Here is a 20,122-nt window from a genome sequence, read left to right as displayed (position 1 = left end):
CTTCATCTGTAAAATGAGACTGTCGAACAAGATGGCCTCTGAGGACGCCTTTCATTCAAAATCAACAAGACTATGAAAAGGTCCAGTTACTTAGTTGATGTGTGACATTTATTATGTGCCAGCCACTTTGCTAAATGCTAAAGACATTTAGCTAAAGACAGACAGCTCCCATCCTCAAGGAGCTCACATTCTGATGGCTTAGGGTGTGTGTGTGTGTGTGTGTAGTGGGGGTGCAGGAACAGTAAGTATAGTCTTCTCTTTCTAAAGTTTGGTGGTGTAGGGGAGGAAAAAGACAAAATGATAGCTTGAGGGAGTGAGGGGGCAAAGGAAGATTTTGTTTTTGGGAAAAGGGAGTGCATTTGTGTGCAGAGAGGGAGGAGCCAGTAACCCGGGGAAACTGAAGTTGAGAGAGATAGGGGTGAGAGAGGGTGGGGATGATTGAAAATCTGGAGAGTGTCCAGAGGAAGGTAACCAGGTGGTGAAGGGCCTTGAGTCCATACCATGGGAGCAGTGGGTATATTTATTCAAAAGAGAATACTTGGAAGGTGTGGGGGGGAGACATGATAGCTGTGTTCAGATATTTACCTGAAAGGTTGCCCTGTGGAAGGCAGATTATACTCATTCAGTTTGGCCTCAGTGGGCAAACCCAGGAGCAAGGAGAGGGAGTTGGAAAGAGGTAAATTTAGGCTTTATGGCAGGAAAAATCTCTTCCCAACAATTAGGGCGACGCTAAGCTGGAATGGGCTGACTTGGTAGGTGGCAGGTTTCCCTTCATTGGGGGTTTTCAAGAAGAGGCTGAATGATCACTAGTCCATGGATTGGACTGGATGGCAACTAAGGTCCCTGTAACTCTTAAATGCGGTGATTCTGCGATTGATGGAGCAAAGCCATGAGGGGAGAAAGGAAGAGATGAGATCAAGGATGAAGAAGGTAGAGGAGTTGGCCTTGGCAAGGACAGCCAGCTTATCCTCTGAAACTGGGGAGAAGGAAGGAAGAAGGTGTGGGTAAATAAAGTCATAGAATAATTGTAGAGTCTGGGGTAGCTCATGTGGGGATGATGGCCTTGATCTTGTTGGTTAAGGAGAAAGTGAAATCATCCGTTAGAAGGCAACTAGCTAGGTGGCGCAGGAAATAGAATGTCAAACTTGGAATCAGCAAGATCTGAGTTCAAATCCAGCCTCACGTAGTTGCTAACTGTATGAGCCTGGGCAACTTAACCTCTGTGTGCCTCAGCTCCTCATCTGCAAAAGAGGGATAATGATAGCACCTACCTCCTGGGGTGGTTGTGAGCATCAAGTGAGATAATATTTGTAAAGTACTTTGCAAACCTTATATGTTGTGGTTTTTGTCCTTTGTTCTTGAAGAAGCCCATGACATCAGGGAGATGATGACATGACTTACAATTGACTTTGATTTGAGTGAGGGAGTGTTGTGCAAGGTCACCAGCCTCACTTTCTCCTCCAGAGCCATCTCATCAGCCATAGATCAGGATGACTGGAGATGGCCCAGGATGCAGTGGGAGACCTTGGCCCTTTGGAGCTAAGCTCTTTTCAGGTTCCCACTTTGAGTGAGGCAACACCCATTCAGTGAATAGGCATCTTTAAGAAGTGAGACGAGGGATGGCCCCTTCAATAAAAAAAAATCAAACTGGGAGGCGAAGACCCTCAGGGTTGCTTGCCAAAATAGAAACAGTTATTATTTACATTCACCCTGAGCCTGAAGGGCCCAAAAAATAACCATTAAGTGGTACTTGGACAGGGACCTATTGTTGTCCAAACCATATCAACCTGATCGATATCTGGCCACTGGATCCAGATTGCTGTGGAGGAGAAAGTGAGGCTGGTGACCTTGCTTAGCCCTCCCTCACTCAAATCAGTCAATTGCAAGTCATGTCATCATTTCCCTGATGTCATGGTCCTCTTCTAAAATGAAGGACAAGCCACGACCTGTAAGTAGTCTGAGCTGTCTGAATGGTACCCCAACTGGCCAGTTACAGTTGGGCAACTCAGCTCATCCTCTCCTGTCCTCTCCTCTCCCCTCCCCTCTCCTCTCCTCCCCTTTCTTCCCCTCTCCTCTTCTCCCCTTTTCTCTCCTCTCCTCTCCCTTTAACCAAGGGTGTTATGGCCAAAGGAAGGTAAATTTTGATGCTTGAAAGCTACCTAGTTAACTTGGGGTTTATTGGCTAGATTTCTTTCTCAAAGACCAAGTCTTAAACCCAATTCACTCTGGATCTCATGGTTTAGACAACCATAGGTTCCTGCCCAAAGCATTATATAAATGCTAGCTAGAAGGGGGTAGTGGTGGAAATGGATTTGGGGGCTTAAGGGATGGAGGGGAAGGTTTTGAACAACCACTTTGGGACATATGCTAGGGAATCTACCAGAAATGAATAAAAGGATTGCCTTCCAGCAGTAAGAGCCTAAGTGAGGTAAGATAACATGGATTTGTAGCAAATGCAGCCAACAGCCCTTTGTGATTTCTGGAGTACAAGCAGAGACAATTGGTGCAATTTAACCAGGGTTAGAGATTAGCTGGGCCGGAACATTAGAAGAACAAGAGTTTTGTAGGATTTACGGGCCTAGGAGAATACACTATTGATTTAGCTAACTGGAAATTTTAGCCTCCAAAAGGAGGCGAGTGAAGCCAGAATAAGGGTGAGGGACTGGGAGAATAGGGAGGGATTGTGGGAGTGAAGACCATAAATACAAGAGTGAAACTGTAAGAGGGGAAAGAAGACAGATGGCAATTTATTGTCAGAGGGGAATTTCAGCTATGACATTCTAAGTTCTATTGTTCTTCATCATGAAGGGTCTGGGGATAAGACCCTTAACCCATCTCCCTTTAGTATGAGCCCCAGGAGGCCCTTTTCAGCCTGAAGATTCAAGGGTAGTACCCCTGGGCCTAGGGAGCTGGGGAGCCTCAAATTTACTGCGTTAGGCCCAGCCCTTTCCCTGCTCAGGCATCTGAAGATTAGGTCACCAAGGTATAGGACATAGGTGAAGGGAGCTATTAAAGTGAATGGAGGGACTGATAAGTCTAAGTACCTGGGTGAACAAGAAAGCACTCTCATTCTAGAACTCAGGGTCTTAGGAGGGCCTGTGGGCTCTGTTTTGATGTTGTTAGTACCGGGTTGTTTTCCCCTTCCCCCTTCCCACATGTGTCTTCTCCAAGTTCAGGGGCCACGATCAAAGCCATGTAAAAAAGTCTGATCCATATCTTGGGCTGGAAAGAAATTGGTCAGCAGTAACAAAGGACATTTTTATAACCATCTCCTTTTTCAGTGGAATTCTCTCTTACAGAGCTTGGTGTCCAATGGTCCAGGCTTTCCTGAGACAGCTTGTGGGATGTGGAAGGAGTTCTGTCCGCCCCTTGAATAAGAGGCCTGAGGCTGAGCTCTTCACTAACTAGCTTTGGACCTCAGGCAGGTCATTTCTTGTGAGCCTCATTTTCCTCATCCATAAAAAGGAGAGGATAACACTTGCTCTAGCTTCCTTATAGGACTGTTAGGAAGGAAGAGAGGAAGGGAGGAAGGGAGGAAAGGAAGAAAGAAGAAAGGAAGGAAGAAAGAAAGGAAAAGAGGGAAGGAAGAAGGAAGGAAGGAAGCACTTTGTTCTTTGCTTTTTAAAACTCTTCACAACTTGGACTTTTCTTACTTTTCTAGATTTTTTTTTTACCATTTCCTGGAATGCTTTCCCTCCTTACTCCTACCTCCTAGAATCTGTGGCATCCTTTAAGACTCTGTTCTTAAGGCTGAGAAGCTATTAATGCCTTCTTTTCTAAGGTCACCTGCCATCTGCTCTGTATATATCTTATACACACCTTTTTTTTTTGTATTATGTTGTCTTCCTTATTAGAATTTAAGCTCCTTGAGGCCAGATACATTTGCTTTTTTTTCCTCCTTTGTATCCCTACCCCTTAGCACAGTATCTGGCAAATAGTAAATGCTAAATAAATGCTTGTAATTGATTGACAAACCTTAAAGTTTTGTACAAACATGAGTTACTTTATGGTCCCACTCACTTTTTCCGTAGGCCTGTCTATTATGTCCTTGGGAAAACCACCCAGCTGCCTCATGTCTCTGAGTCAATGAACACAGCATTCCGGGGCAGATTTATCTTTAGCCTAAACCTGGGGAGGCAGAGATGGCTCTAACCTCGGGGCAGGGTGGTAGCCAAAGGGAGGGGATACAGCAACACAGGAAGGATTGAGGAAAGGGCACAGACTGTGGTTTATCTGGCCCTATGACCATTTCTTTTGTTTCTGAAGGACGGCATGACAACCGTTTGACAGAGGTTATCACAATAGGGCTACTGCTGTCTCCCTGCCATGGCCCTTGGCATCACTGCTAGGCACTCAGGCCACACCAAGAAGCCTTGAGAAAAATGCTCAAGGCGATTTCTACTTTGTCTTCAGATCTTGTATTTCTTTTCCAACATCTCTTTCTTTGGAGGAAGAGGAAGAAAAGGGAGAGGAGAATAAGGAGTAAATAGCATCCAGAGAAATCATGGTGGTAGTGTGTAGAGAGGGCTGGGAAGGGCTGGGAGAGAATTCCACTGTCACAGTCCTCTCACCCCCTCAGATCAGTGTAGATGGTGGTGGTAGTTGTGGGCAGCAGGGTGGCTGTGGAAAAAGCTATTTCTGACCCCTCCAAAGGGGGGGGGAAGAGAAAGGAACAAGCATTTATAAAGCACCTACCATGTTCTAGGCACTGTGCTAAGCATCATCATCATCATAAGTATCATAGGCGCTGTGCTAAGCACTTTACAATTATTATACAACTCAGGGAGGTTGGTGCTATTATTATCCCCATTTTACAGATGGGAAAACTTAAGCAAATAGAGGCTAAGTGATTTGTCCAGGTCCACACAGCTGTTGTGGTTGTTCAGTCATTTCAATCATGTCCAACTCTTTGGGACTCCATTTAGGGTTTACTTGGCAAGGATACTGAAGTGGTTTGCCATTTATTTCTCCAGCTCACTTTACAGATGGAGAAACTGAGGCAAACAGGGGCAAGTGACTTGTCCAGGATCACATGGCTAGTAAGTGTCTGAGGCTGAATTTAAACCCCAGAAGATGACTCCAGAACTCTATCCACTGAGGCACCCGTCTGAAGACTCTTCCTGACTCAGCCCAGCATTCTATCCACTGTATCTCCTAACTGCCTCCAGTGTCACATGTGATGACCTGTCTTTGTGTTGGGTGAGAGGACTGGGGAATCATTTCTGGAGATGAAGTGGTGTCAACCCAGGATGCCCCGAAAGGCCTTGGAATGCGTTCCTCACCACCCTTCTCTCCTTAGGGTGTGTGTGTGTGTGTGTGTGTGTGTATGTGTGCTCTCTAGCACCCAAGTGCGTGCAATGTTTACACATGTGAATATGCATTTGCAGGGTGAATGCATGTGCACATGGGTAAAAGAAGGTGGATGTTCATATGTTCTAGATGAATGGATGAATGAATGAATAAAGCATTTATTAAGTACTCACCACATGCAAAAAACACTGTGATAAGTGCTAGGGATACAGATAGAAAAGAGTCCCTGCTGTCAAGAAGCTCACATTCTAACTCAACGTCTATTTGTGTATGTAAACCCTTTCGGGATATTTTCAGTTTCTCCTTTATTTCAGACTCTCTTCCACCAAATCCCTTTTGCTTCTCAAATGATGAACTTCCAAAATAGGGTGGGTTAAGCAGCGCCAAGCTGTTTTGCTGCCTTTTTCCTCCTCTCTCTTCCTACGTCTGCCCTCTTGAGCCCCCAAGATTGTCCCCCTCTCCTCTCTCAGGGCTAGTTTCCGCTCTCCTGAGCCCCACCCCCTTTTCCTTGGGCCCTCCTCCTCCTTCCTCCCCTCCCTTCGGCCCCACCCCCACCCCCGCCCACCCACTGCACAGTAGGTAGATTCTCTCCAGTCCAGCCTGGGTAGCCATCCATCCCTGGGTGGAGTGAGGGGTAAAGTGAGGGGAGCCAGAGTGGGAGCTGGCCTGAAGCCAGCATTTGAGTTTCTGGCTAATCTTCGTACTGGCCCATCGATCCGGCAGCTTCTCTTGAGTCTATTAGCAGTCAGCGAGTGAAAATATTCCCCATCGGGAGCCCTGACCTGAGACGGGGGGAATCCATAGCAATTTGTTCAAACAGGGTAAAGATTTTGCTTCTGATTTGTATTCCAATTTATGCCAAGCAGGAAGAGGGCGAAGGGGTGGGATGGGCATTGCTGGTTATGCGCTTTGTGGGGAGGGTGACCTAGGCCCTGGTAGGGCACCTGCCCTTGGCCCTGCTCCAGCCCAGAGGAGCAGCTGGTGCTCTCCGTGGGCCCTGGGGAAGTTGGGCGAAGGGGCTGCTTGGAGGGTAGGGAGTGGAACAGCCCATCAGGGGAAGAAAGGAAGGCAGTCTTGCCAAAACTTCCTAGTAGGCTCTGCTTGGTTGGAGAACACATTATTGGATTTGGTTTTCACAAAATACACAGCAGCCCCAGGAGTTTTCCTCCCCAGCATCAGCTCCCATGCTAGTCCTGTGCTAATCCATTATCCTGGTGCCAGCATGGGAGATGGGTCTGGGCCAGGATTACGGGGACCTCCTCCCAAGAGCTCCGGTTAGCCAACAGCAGAGATTATTGTGGCTCAGTGAGGGAGAACAAGCATCTTGGAAATATAACTTCATGGGGGTCAGATGTCCCTGACCTGAATTAACCATTTGCTGCTAGCAATCACATTTTTATAGCACTTCAAGGTTTAGGAAGCATTTTCTTCATAACTACTCTATGAGTTAGATATGGGCAGCTAGGCAGCAAAGTGGATAGAATGTAGGGCCTGGAGTCAGGAAGACTCAATCTTCCTGAGTTCAAATCTGGCCTCAGGCACTTACTGTGTGACCTTGGGGAAGTCACTTTACCCTGTGTACCTCAGTTTCTCATCTGTAAAAGGAGCTGGAGAAGGAAATGGCAAACCATTCCAGCATCTTTGCCAAGAAAACCCCAAATGCAGTCACAAACAGTCCTACATGACTGAAAAATGACTAAACAGTTCTAGGAGATATATGTTGCTATTCTTCACCCTCTTTGACAAGTGAGGGAGGGACTGAGCCCCTGAGAAGGGAAGAGACCTATAAGTTTTGGAAGAGAGATATGAATCCACTTTTCGTAATTCTAAATCCAGCGTCCTTTCCACCCACATTATCCTGAGATCTCATTGGTGTCTCATCAAAAGCAGCATTACTTTTCCTGTCACTCTATCAGTCAATCAACATGTCAACAATGTCCCAATCAATATTGAGTTCCTGCTGTGTGCTTAGCCCTGGGATAAGAGTGATAGGATATACAAGAGAAGTCAAAGGCATAGTGTCTACCTTTAAAGATGTGCTTGTCTTTGACCCTAGGATTTTCATACTGACCTGATATGACCTTGGCCATGTCAATTGATCACTTTCAGACTCGATTTTCTTATCATTCCTTTGCTTTCTCTTCCCCTACCCAATGACTATCGATTTCACTATGTTCTACCCCTTCTTCCCCCATGATCTTTTTTGTTTCCCTTTATTTTACTCTCCTATAGTAAAACAGTACACTGGACTTAAAATTAGAATTAGGTACCTGTCCTAGCTTTGCCAGCTATATAACCTTGGGCAAATTGCCACATCTCTGAAACTCAGATTCTATTTTATACTAAATTTTATTTTATTTTCAGATCTGCCTTCTCATCCTTTCCACCTCACCCCACAATTGAGAAAACAAGAAAACAAAACCCTTGTTACAAGCATGTGTAATCAAGCAAAATAAATTCCCACACTGACCGTGTTTAAAAAGAAAATGCAATCTGCACTCACCTCTCTATCATGAGATAGGAAGCATATTTCATTGAGTCTTCTGGAATTGTTTTTGGTCATTGTGTTGATGCTATTTTTGTTCAAAGCTATTTTTTTGTGGGAGGTCTAGGCAATGGGGTTAAGTGATTTGCCCAGGGTCACACAGCTAGCGAGTGTTATGTATCTGAGTCCAGATTTGAACTCTGGTCCTCCTGACTCCAGTGCCGGTGCTCTATCCGCTGCGCCACCTAGCTGCCCCCAAAGCTACTTTTCTTTGCAATGTTGCTGTCTATTGTATAAATTGTTCTCCTGGTTCTGCTTATTTCACTCTGTGTTAGTTCATACAAGACTTCCCATGTTTCTCTGAAATCTTCCCCTTCCTCAATTTCTTACAGCACCATAATATTCACATTCATATACTATAAATTGTTCAACCATTCCCCAGTTGATGGGCATCTCCTCAGCTTCCAATTCTTTGTCACCACAAAAAGATAAATATTTTTGTGCATATGGGTCATTTTCTTCTTTCTTTGATCTCTTTAAGGTATAGACCTAGTAGGACATCACTGGATCAAAGGGTATTCACATTTTAGTAGATTTTTGGTGCTTAGTTCCAAATTGCTTTCCAGAATGGCTGGACCATGAACTCCAGATTATGAATCTGTATGATAGAAATGTAATACACGTCCAACCTACCTCACAGCATTGTTGTGAGGATCAAATAAGATAATTGATGCAAAGTGGTTGGTGACTAAGAAGTTTTATAACTGTCATTTTTATTCCTGTCATATCTTCCTTCCCAGGCTTCAGACTTCCCTATAGCAGGATGGGGACTGAAGATTCCCCTGTAACCCTGAGGGGCTAGAGTGAGAGGAAGGTCAGGCAAGCCTTCCTTTCCTCCCTTTGGTTGGGTTCAGCCTTTTTTAACCCTGTGACTGGCTCCTTCTTTCTCTGCCTAGTTGGGCTATGCCCTTTCAGTCTTGGGTAGTATATCGGGGTTCCTATATATGAGTTATGCTAAAGATTCAGCTGGAATCCTCTCCCCTAGCATTTCCACATTGATCCCTAGTCTTTTCTTTTCCAGCTTTCTTTTTAAGTCTGGGGAGCTCTTAGTCTTCTTATGCCCCACTCTCTGAGGAAGACTTGAACCAACTTCGGCAGCTAGGAAGAGCCCTGAATAGAGTGCCAGCCTGCAGTTGGGAGGACCTGAGTTCAAATCCAGTCTCAGACACTTACTAGCTGTGTGACCCTGAAAGTCACTTCACTCTGTTTGCCTCAGTTTCCTCACCTGTAAAATGAGCTGGAGAAGGAAATGGCAAACTGCTATAGTATCTTCTTCAAGAAAACCCCAAATGGAGTCCCAAAGAGTCGGACATGACTAAATCTACTGAATAACAACAGTAACTGGACCTTCTCAGAATCTCAGAGACTCTTAGAGGGATAAAAGTTGGTGACAAGGCACCTAGAAGAGGCAGCTAGGTGGCACAGTGGATAGAGCACCAGCCCTGAAGTCAGAAGGACCTGAGTTCAAATCCGACCTCAGACCAAACACTTAACACTTACTAGCTGTGTGACCCTGGACAAGTCACTTAACCCCAATTGCCTAAAAATTAAAAAAAAAACAAACCAAAAACAACAAGGCATCTAGAGGGGGGAAAATTCTGGGAAACCACCTGGCTACAAGAGGACCTCATTCACATGAAGGTACCCCTCCAAGAAGTGTTTGCATCTGAAAAGAGAAAGGGTAATACTTAACCCAATGAATGCATCTCTAATGGTAGAATTCCAGGCATCAGCAGCATACAGACTCACTGTGGAGTTTGGAATTTGTTCTGTGTAGACTGTTTTAGAAGTAGGGATGGAGGAGGCTTTCTGAGACTCACAGCTACCTATGGGCAAGGCTGACCTTTCCACCCATGAAGAAATGGTAGACACTTGGGAATTTAGAGAAGCAGCTAGCTGTTGCAGTAGATAAAATGCTGGATTTGTAGTCAGGAAAACCCGAGTTGGAATCCTTCTCAGAGGTGTAATAGCTGTGTGACCCTGGGCAGATTATTTAACTGTTCTCAGCCTCAGTTTCCTCATCTATAAAATGGAGATGATAATTTTACCTACTTCATAAGGTGGTTGTGATCATGTGAAATGACATGTAAAATGTTTCCCAAACCTTTAAAGCACTATTTAATTCTAGGTATCACTATTATTATCGTCTTCAATGTAACACGACTGGAGGGGACAGGAGGAGATGGAGAGCTGGAGGGACTGAGGACTGGTGGGGGCAGGGAGCAGGTGCAGCTGCCAATGATTTAGGGCTAAGGATGAGGGAGATGAGTGCGTGAGGGAATAAAGGTAAGGAGGCCATTAAATCTCAGTGCTGCTCGGTTTTAAACCTCAGAGTTTATCCTTCTCTTTGCCTCGGCAGCCTGGGCCAAGGCCCGGGGCCCTGGGAGAGTTGTAACTTCCCACCCACGGCTTTATGAGGTTTTAAAACAGCCTGGCTAAGGGGCCCTGGAGCTGGGCTGTGGATCTGAGGAGGTGGGGAAGATGGAGAGGGTTTAATGGCGTCAGGAATTGAAAGTAGGTATTGGGAGTGGTTATGGGCCACCGAGGGCTCGTTGGGTTGGCTGGGGGATGGGAAGAATATGACAAGAGAGTTGTGTCTCATCACTCCCATCTCCCCTCCCCCACCCCAGAATACCTGGGCCAGATTTCCTAAATAATTGGAGCTTCCCATCCCCACCTCTTGAACCAAGATTTAGAACTCCCAGTACATCTAGGGCCTTTGCTAAGCCCTGTTCTTCCCCAAAGGCCCATATTCCAGCCTGATCTTTTCCCCTTCTTAACACTGGGCTCTCTAGTAGCTGATGCCCAGCTCCTAGTGCCCAGCACTACTTTCCCCTGGGACCTGCAATGGTAGAGGTCTGGGCTATGAAAAGCTGCTCCTGGAGAGGCCTGGGAGGAATCCAAGGTTTTATCTCTGCCCATCTGGCATGAGAAGTGCTGGACCTCTTGAGGACCTCGCCTCCCCCTCTGACTGGCAGCTTCTCAAGGCTAGAGATTCTATCTCCTCTTAAGAGTGAAGGTTCTCTGGAGGCAGGAATTGTATCTCCCTATCAGAATGTGGGTTCCAAAAGAGCAGAGATTATGTATTCCCAACAGACTAGGGGCTCCCTGAGGGCAGATGCTATGCCTCCTCATCAGCCTTAGAGGCTCCCTAGGGTCAGGGACTTAGGTCTCCCTGATCAGGCCGGAGGCTCCCTGACCACAAAGTAGTATAATTGATAGAGGGCATTGGACTTGGAGTCAGGAAGACCTGAATTCAAATCTTGCCTCAGACTCTTATTGGGTGTATAATCCTGGTCAAGTCATTTGGCCTCTTGGTACCTCAATTTACTCATCTGCAAACCGAGAGAGTTGAACTAAAAACGATCCTTAAGATCCCTTTCAGCTCTAAATCTTGTGTTCCTATAATCCTATTTCCTATCAGCCTGGGTAGGGAAAGGTCCCTGAAGGCAGGGACCTTGTCATCCACATATAGCTGAGTTCACTTCAGGACAGGGACTCTGTGTCTCTTCTAGCTGACGGGACTGCCTAAGTGCAGAAACCTGATCTGTCTATCAAATCGGAGGTGGGAGGAATGCTCTCAGGGTCTCTCTATGAAAGAACCGATAGGACCTTGAAGAGTTTCACAGGCTCCACTGAATATCCCCACATACTTTCTTGTACTTCTACTGACTGGAAACACCCTGGGGCTTGGCCCTCACAGAGACGAGAGACATTTAATTCAATAGGGACAAAGTTGAACAGAGGAGAGCAGTAAGGAGCCAGGCAGGGAGGGAGCTTAAAGATGTCAAGTTCTCCATGTATTTCTTCTACAACTTTGGGGCAATTTGTGTGGAGGGGAGGTGGGAGTAGGGATTGTAATACCTATCTATCTCCCAGGGCTGTTGTGATAATCGAGTGAGATGATATTGTAAAATGCTTAGCATAATGCTTGGCACATAGTAAGTACTTAATAAATGTTTGTTGAGCAGCTAGGTGGTGCAGTGGATAGAGCACTGAGCTTGGAATGGGGAAGACTCTTCCTGAGTTCAAATTTGGCCTCAGACACTTCCTAGCTATGTGACTCTGGGCAAGTCACTTGACCCTATTTGCCTCAGTTTCTTCATCTATAAAATGAACTGGAGAAGGAAATGGCAAACCTCTCCATTATCTTTGCCAAGAAAACCCCAAACGGGGTCATGAAGAGTCGGGTAAGACTGAAACAACTTAATAACAACAACAACAAACAACATTCTACATTATCAATAATGTAGAGTTTTCCAGAAGTGACTAGGATATATGGCTGCTCCCAGGGCCCCTTCCCCAAGCTGAGGCTACTATAGCAAGTGTCAGACAAGCCATCCTGGAAACTAAGGCAGAAGTGGAGAGGCACATTTAGGGTTAAGATTGTGTATGATCCAAAGGAGGGGTTAAATAGGTGCCAAATTACTGAGAAGTCATAACACATCTGCTGGAGAAAGCAGGAGTTCATTGACTTGAGTAGCATCTGTGCCCATGATTAAGTGCTCTGGGAAGCTGGGTTAAGAGAATACTCAGGAAGTCTTCCAGATTCCCCTCTGGTCACACATCAAGACTGAATCTGTCCCATAGGTGATAAGGATGGGGGATTATTATCTAGTCCTACTAGCTCAATGGTCATCTGAAGCTCACTAGCAGGGTACACTACAGTCTTTAAGCTCCTGTCTCCCTTTAATACCAGTACTCCACCATTTCTAAGGAGTCTTTCACCTTCTTCTGAGTTTCTGTGATGTACCCAAACTCTCCTCAGTTATAGCTGAAGCTAGAGCTTTATCTATGCCGCTGATCCTGGGGTAAGGAGAAAGAGGGAGGCTGTATTAATTCACAGCAATTGCCCAAAATACTCAGAAGGATAGTTCACTCACCATGAAATTCACAGATACCAAGCATTTCAAGTGTCATCTCTATGCAAATGACTCCCTAAATAGATAAATAAAGGCATGTTGAAAGCCCAGGACCTAATCAAAGAAAAGGGGCAGACCAGGAAGTGTTAAATTAACAGTAAAAGTGATCCCTTTATGAGATGTGAATTGGTCCCTTGAATGAATCAAAAAGGAATCAACAGGACAGAGTGAGTAATGATAAGCCACACCTCAGGGTGACCTTTAAAAGTCAGCTCCTGATGGGATGCATGGAGCTGGAGAAAGGGAAATTGTAAGAAGGCATGTGGAGAGGGAGAGGAGAAGTGCAGTCGGAGGCAGAGACCTCAAAGAAAAGGGCCAGGGCTATAGGAACAAGGCAACTTGGGCAGAGGAGTGTTGGAACAGATGTTTATTGGGGTTTTTTTCTGAAGCCCCCCGATTACAAACCCCAAAGCAATACTCCTCTATTTTCTTTTTCCCTTTAGGCTCTCTCAACAGAAGTCTGAAACCTTTCCCTCTAAGCACAGGAAAGTCTGTTTACCTTTCTTTGTTTTAGACATTTACTTTGTCTTTATAAATAGTCATCAACCAAGGGCCTTTGTTAGTCTGGGTATACTTATTGGAAATGCAGTTGGGAGGGGAAAACATCCCCGGAGGAGAGATAGAGGTAGGTGTTTTTTTCCAGATGCTTAGTCTTTAGCTGGGGGCTTTGAGCTAACAAAATAGTAAAGAGAATTATAGATCTTTAATACTATTACCCAGAATGGAGAAGGAATGTTTATTTGGGTAAATCTAGGCAATGAGTCAGTGGTAGGGTGAAGAGCAAATAGGAAAGGATGAGTGACTCTGATATCACTCCATCCACTCCACCACTGCTACATATATCTCTATCTATCTATTATCCCTATCTATCTATCTACCTTTCTTTCTGTCTGTCTGTCTGTCCATCTGTTTTGCTCTTATATTTCTCCTGATTTCTGACCCTGCATCCATGACTGGCAGCTAGGGGATGTTTTCTGGATGTGGACATCTGAAATTCAATGTGTCCAAAACATAAATCATGTATGTCCATCTCCCCTAATTCTGCACTTCTGCAGGTTTCCCAAGTTTTTTTCCTCAGAGTACTAATATCCTTCCAGTCACCTAAATTTGTATCTTCAGAAGCATACTTGACTCTTCCCATATCCATTCAGTTGCCAAGTCTTGCTGATTCAGATTCTGCAAACTCAAATTTTCTTCACTCACTTAGCCAGCACTCTTAAAAGTGATGACACTTCTATCCTGAACTTTTGCAATACAAGTAACTTCCTAATTTTTGCTTTCCATCTCTCTCTCCCCCAATTCATCTTCTGCACAGTGCTTAGCATAAATGCTTAATAAATGCTAGTTGACTGACCAACACATGTACATACCACCTGCTATGGGCCAGGCACTGTGCTAGGCACTTTACAATTATTATCTCATTTGATCCTGACAATAATCCTGGGATTTAGGTGCTTTGATTATTATTTTACAGTTAAGGAAACTGAGGCAAATAGAAACTTGCCAAGGGTCACACAACTAGTCTAAGACTGGATTTGAACTTAAATCTTTCTGACTCCAGACCAGGAACTCTATCCACTGCACCACCTAGCTGCCTCCTTTCTTTATCATGAGGGATGGTCTCTGAGTAGGAAATGAAAATGTAAAAACAAAAGATACCAATAATTTTTTTAAAAAAGAATGTAAGCCCTTTGAGGGCAAAGACAATTTTGGTTTTGGTATCCCCAGTGCCCTCCTCATTGTAGGTGCTCAATAGATGCTTATTAAATTATATTTTTCTTTAATTGAACCAACTGGCCCCTGTTGCTGATCTCTTCTATCCCTAAATTTCCAACACTGGGCTGGAGTCGCTCTCTGGGGTAAAGGATGGAGAGCTAAGATACAATTCAAAACTGGTAGAAGGTTAATTTTCTGTTTAGGCTGTCAGCTCCTTCTTTCCTATTCTTCCCTTCCCTTCTCCCCCCCCCCCCATCACCTCATGACTGCACTGTTGAATAGCCTGCTGGTTGGGCTCCCTCCCTGCCTCCAGTCTTTCCCTACTCTGATCCATTCTCCATTCAGCTGCCAGAATGATTTTCTTAAAGGTCACAGCTGACCAAGTCACCTCTGCCCCTACACCATACACCATGAGCTACCCTGTATCCTTTCTCTTACATCCAAGATTGAATATAAAATCCTCTGCTTGATAATTAAAGCCCTTCACAACCTGTCCTTTTCCTACCTTTCCAGTCATAATACACTTTACTTATCCGTTCATGTACTCTACAATCCAACAACAGTCTAGCTGCTCCTCACACATGACACTTTACATGATTTGCATTAGATGTCCCCTGCCCCTCTGCCTAGAATGCCCTCCCTCTTCCACCTCTGCTCAAATTTCAGCTTCTTGGAGGTCTTTCCCATGACTTCCATTCTCCTCCACCACTTCTAGTACTAGTCCTAGACCACCAGTCCTATTTCCAACCATCATCGAGGGAAATAACCCCTATGGAGAAGGGGCTAGCAATCACCATCAACTGCTAACCAACTGCTACCAAAAGGCAGGCAAGCCAGCATAGCTCCCTGCCGCCTCTCCCCCTCCCCCATAATGAGCTATCTTCAAGGTGTCCTGAGAGAAACAAAAGGGGCCATGTGTCAGACAAGTCAGACCACCACCACCACCACCTTGAGCACTATCTCCCTTCAGACTTTGATGAAGACAGCCCAGGACCCTGAACCCAAGAGCCTTGTGCCCCTGGCCATTGTCCTGGGAAGCCATCTTTAAGATCGCAGTCTGACCATTATGCCAGCAGGTGCTGTAGCCACACCTACTGAAGACCCAGACAGGAAAGTCCGTGGTGCTGCCAAATATTTCAATATCAGAAATGGATGTCATTTTATCTGTGGAAATGACATTAAAGAGAAGGCATTATGATCTGGTTTTGCCACTGCTCCTTAAGGACCATGGGAGCTTTCCATCTAACTTGGAGTTGAAACCTTATGTTTGTGTTGTCACTCCCATGAGACTATGAGCTCCTTGAGAGCAGGGACTATCTTGTTTTCCTGCTTTTAACTCTAGTGCTTTGAACTGTGCTTTGTCCATAGTCAGTGCTTAAAGGGCAGCTAAGTGGTTAGAGCATTGCCCCTGGAGTCAGGAGGACCTGAGTTCAAATACAGCCTCAGACACTTATTAGCTGTATGACCCTGGGCAGTTCACTTACCCCCGATCACCTTAAAAAACAAAAAAATATAATAAGTGCTTAATAAATACATTTATTTATTCATTAGTTTATTAAAACCTTCTCTCTGAGATTATTTTCCACTTACACTGTATCTATCTTGTTTGTACATAATTATTTTCATGTTGCTTCCTCCATTTGACTGTGAGCTCTTGAGGACAGGGACTGTGCTGTTGCCCTTCTTTGTATCCTGAGTCCTTAGTGCAGTGCCTGGCACATGGTTAACACTTAATGCATGCTTGCTGCCTGACTTACTTTTTAAAATTTCAGCTCCAGTGAAGTTGGGACCTGTTTCAAACACAGCACTGCATCAGAGCCTTGTTAGCTACTAGGACCCTCCAGCAGGTGCCTGGTTCATCCCCTTGCCTCCAGGCAAGCCTGTAGTTTTCTACAACTTACCTTGTGTGGGGGCTCCATGCCAGTATGTCCTGGCAGCAGTGAAAAGCACAGCTGGACTTTGACATTTGGGCCAGGGAAGGGCTTATAATCAGTCTTGCTATAGGAAGGGTGTTTTGATGGGAGCAGGAGGGCCAAGTCCTCTGATGAGGTCCCACAAGACTCCCCTCTCAGCCTGGGTTCCTGGGCTTCCTCCAACCATAGGTCCAAAAAGGTACTGGCTGGGTGCCCTTCGGCCAAGCAGCCTCCCAAGCTCGTGACTGGGGCTTACTCTGCTGCTAATTAAAAGAGAAAAGTCCGTTAACATTTCAGCACCGTTAACTCAGTTAAATTATTAAGTGTCCATTTGCATTACATGCATAAAAGGATCAATAAACATTCTCACACAGAGGAGCTGGGCAGAGGAGAGGGGCCAAAAAAGGAGGGGTGGTTTCTGAGAAAGGCCAATGAACATGGCTCAATGGATTCATCCAGCATCACACCATCCATCCCTAAAGAGAGGAGCTTGATGGTGTGCCCAGCCCTATGTTAAATACTTGGGGTTAGGGAAGGAGGGAGGAAACTAAGAAATATGACAAGAGGGTCTGAACATATGGTCTCTAGCCCGCAGTGATTCTCCCTCCTCTGAACTCCTATAGCCCTCACTTTTCCTCTCATTGCTCACCATATGCTGCCTCATATTGTTATTTCATCTTTTTATGTACCTGTTCATGTCCTGTCTCCCCAGCTAGACTCCTAAAGGACAGGGGCCATGTCTTACACTTCTCTGTGTCTCTTTAGCACCTCACTTAGCACCCTGTGGCATTGTAGGTGTTTAATAAATGTTTATCATGAGGTCAATGGTCCCTGCCTTCAAAGATCTTATATTCTAGTAGTCAGACAAACTTCCCCACTCTTTCAGTTTGCTTGACCTGAGATTTCAATCAACTATGCAAATACAGCCAACTCTCCTTTATCCAGCTGGTGATCATCCTGGCTATAGATTTTCCCCATCCCCTACATCTTACACAATTATAGAACTAAAAAATTCCCAGTAGAACACCTAGTTTCTTTCCAAGCTTACCTCAAATGCTTCCTCTTACATGTGGTCTTTCCCAATCTTCCCTACCCCCAGCTGCTAGTGCCTTCCCTCTTAATTGTCTTCTGCTTATTTTTACATATATTTTGTATATACTAATTTTGCATATAAATCAGTTGACTAGCATTTATTAAGGTCCTACTATGTGCTAGGCACTATGCTAAGCATTGGGGATACAGAGAAAAGCAAACAATAAAAACAGTCTCTGCTCACAAGGAGTTCATAGTCTAAGGGATAAGACAACAACAAGCAAACTATGTAAAAACAATATATACAGGATAAATTGGAGTTAGTCTCAGAAAGAAGGCACTAAGATTAAGGAAGACTGGGAAAGGCTTCTTGAAGAAGGTCAGACTTTAGCTGAGACTTTTAAGAAGTCAGGAGCAGAGGTGAGGAAGGAGGGTATTACAGGAATGGGCACAGCTTGCCCTGATTGGAGTTGAGAGTTGGAGTGTTACATGCTGTATATGCCTGGCCCCCAAATAATGTAGTTCCTTGAGGTAAGAAAATGTTTCACTTTTTTTTTGTGTCCCAGATCCTAGTGCAGTGCTGGCGCATAATAGGAACTTCCTAAGTATTTTTTGATTGATTCAAGGGAACTCAGGGGTCAACTCAATCTTTACCAGACATCAAGAATTCCATCCATAACATCTCCAATAAATGGTCATCCAGCCACTGCTCTAACACCTCAACTGATAGGGAACTCATTTTTCTTTATCCTAAAGGCAGCCCTTTTTATTTCTGGAGTATAGAAAGGTGGAGCTGGTGGACCAATACATGTCTCAGTAAACTCTATGAGGTCAGAGATAGAATCATATCTTAACATATCTCCTTAAGCTTCTAGCATAGTGTTCCACATAAACTAAGTGCTTAGTGAATGTTGATTAATTTAGCAAAGAATGGACAATAGGATTATCCCAAGCTAAGGAATTTCCATTCGAAGACCTTCAGTCTGCTGTGGTGGCTTCCAAGAAAAGATGAGGAGAAAAGAATCTAAAATCAAGTCTAGGGTTCCTCCTCTCTCTACCCCACCATGTCTTCTAGTTACCTTGCTCTCAAGTTACCTTACAAATTACATTAGCACTCACTGTCTGTAGGGGAAAATTCACACAAGAGGAAGCGTTTATTGGAAATAGAGATGGTCCTTGAGGGCTGCTAGGTACCATGGACAGCGCAATCGTGTTCATAGCCTTTCTGAGTGCTTTGGCAGGAGGAGGCCCAAACTTATGCCAACTAAGTGGCAAAGTCTCTCCAACTGTCCAGTCATACCTGCATACAGTATACAGCAACATCCCTTTGGTAGAGAGCATAGCCTTAATGGAACTCACCCACTAATTTTGGGACTGAATTAAGTGACGCCTAATAAGGCCCGCTCAACTCTAAAATTCTATGGACCTTGTGATTCTTACATTCCTTGATTGTAAGATTCTATGAATTCTGGTTCAATTTGGAGGATCCCAGCAGACAATGTAGAACTGTTTGACATAAAACCTTGAAGTTGGCACTACTGGGTAGGATTTATGGGAAGGAAGAGAAGGCCCTGATAAACCAGCTCCTGCTGGGAACTGCAGTTTCCTGCCTCAACATTCTGGCTTTAGGTTTTGCACTAAGCTTTTGATCCTTCAGGGGCTGGCCAGAGTGGACTGGCAAGAGGAAGATAGGGATGGGTTTACTGTCCGGATCCTGGAAAACACAGCTCTAGTACTTGTCTATCAAACTTGTCTATCCATGATAAGCCTTCTGCTTTTCTAATCAGCCTGGTACAGTGGGAAGAGTTCTGGGCTGGGAGTCAGGAGACTTGGGTTCTTTTGATAACATCACTATTAACTCTCTGTGTGACCTGGGGCTTGTCACCGCCTTTCTAGACCCCAGTCTCCTCATCTGTAAAGTAGAAAAGAGGGATACATGCCTTTGTTTATCTCAAGGAATTTTTATGAGGCAAGAAAGAGCTTGTGGAAATAAAAGTTTTGGAAAACACAAAATCCTTTATAAATGTAAGGGACTATTATATTTATCTGTGGATTTTGGCTACCTGGAATAGAATGAACATGGCCTTTATCCCCAGAGTCTCCAGGGGAACGAGGAGAAGAGACACGGGCACACGTGTGCCTTTGGTGGCAAAATGGATATTGCTGAGGCAGCTGGTGGTACAGTGGATAGAGCACAAGAAGGTCGGAGTTCAAAACAGTTCTCAGACACTTACTAGGTGTGTGACTCTGGGCAAATCACTTAACTTGTGCTTATCTCAATTTTCTCAACTGTAAAAGATAATCAATCATGATAATATTTGAGGAGGGGAAGAAGAAGGAGGAAGAGGAGAAGGAGGAGGAGGAGGAGGAGGAGAAGGAGGAGAAGGAGAAGGAGGAGGAGGAAGAGGAGGAGGAGGAGAAGAAGAAGAAGCAGAGGAAGAGGAGGGGGGGGAGTAGGAGAACAACAACAGCAACAACAAAGTATAGTGTCTGGCACATTGTAGGTCCTATATAAGTGCTTCTTCTCTTAACCCCTCTGTGCACTAATCCTTGGGTCAATGTAGGGGACTTCTGGGTGTGGAAACTCCTTGTATGTATGCAGAGCATCAATTCCTCTGGTATTTTATACTCTTAAGGCAGCCTGCCACTACCAGCCTGCTGGTGGTGAGGTTAAGTGCCTTGCA

General features: G+C 44.9%; 1 protein-coding gene across 1 annotated transcript in view; it reads left to right on the top strand.

Annotated features, from left to right (window-relative positions):
• The window catches only part of MDGA1 (MAM domain containing glycosylphosphatidylinositol anchor 1), an 81,923-nt gene that overhangs the window by 23,437 nt on the left and 38,364 nt on the right, over positions 1 to 20,122 (top strand). The window lies entirely within an intron of this gene.

Source organism: Vombatus ursinus, unplaced genomic scaffold (assembly GCF_900497805.2).
Source record: "Vombatus ursinus unplaced genomic scaffold, bare-nosed wombat genome assembly UNPS02014811.1, whole genome shotgun sequence".
NCBI classification, from domain to species: domain Eukaryota; kingdom Metazoa; phylum Chordata; class Mammalia; order Diprotodontia; family Vombatidae; genus Vombatus; species Vombatus ursinus.
This window is presented reverse-complemented; position numbering and strand designations above follow the sequence as displayed.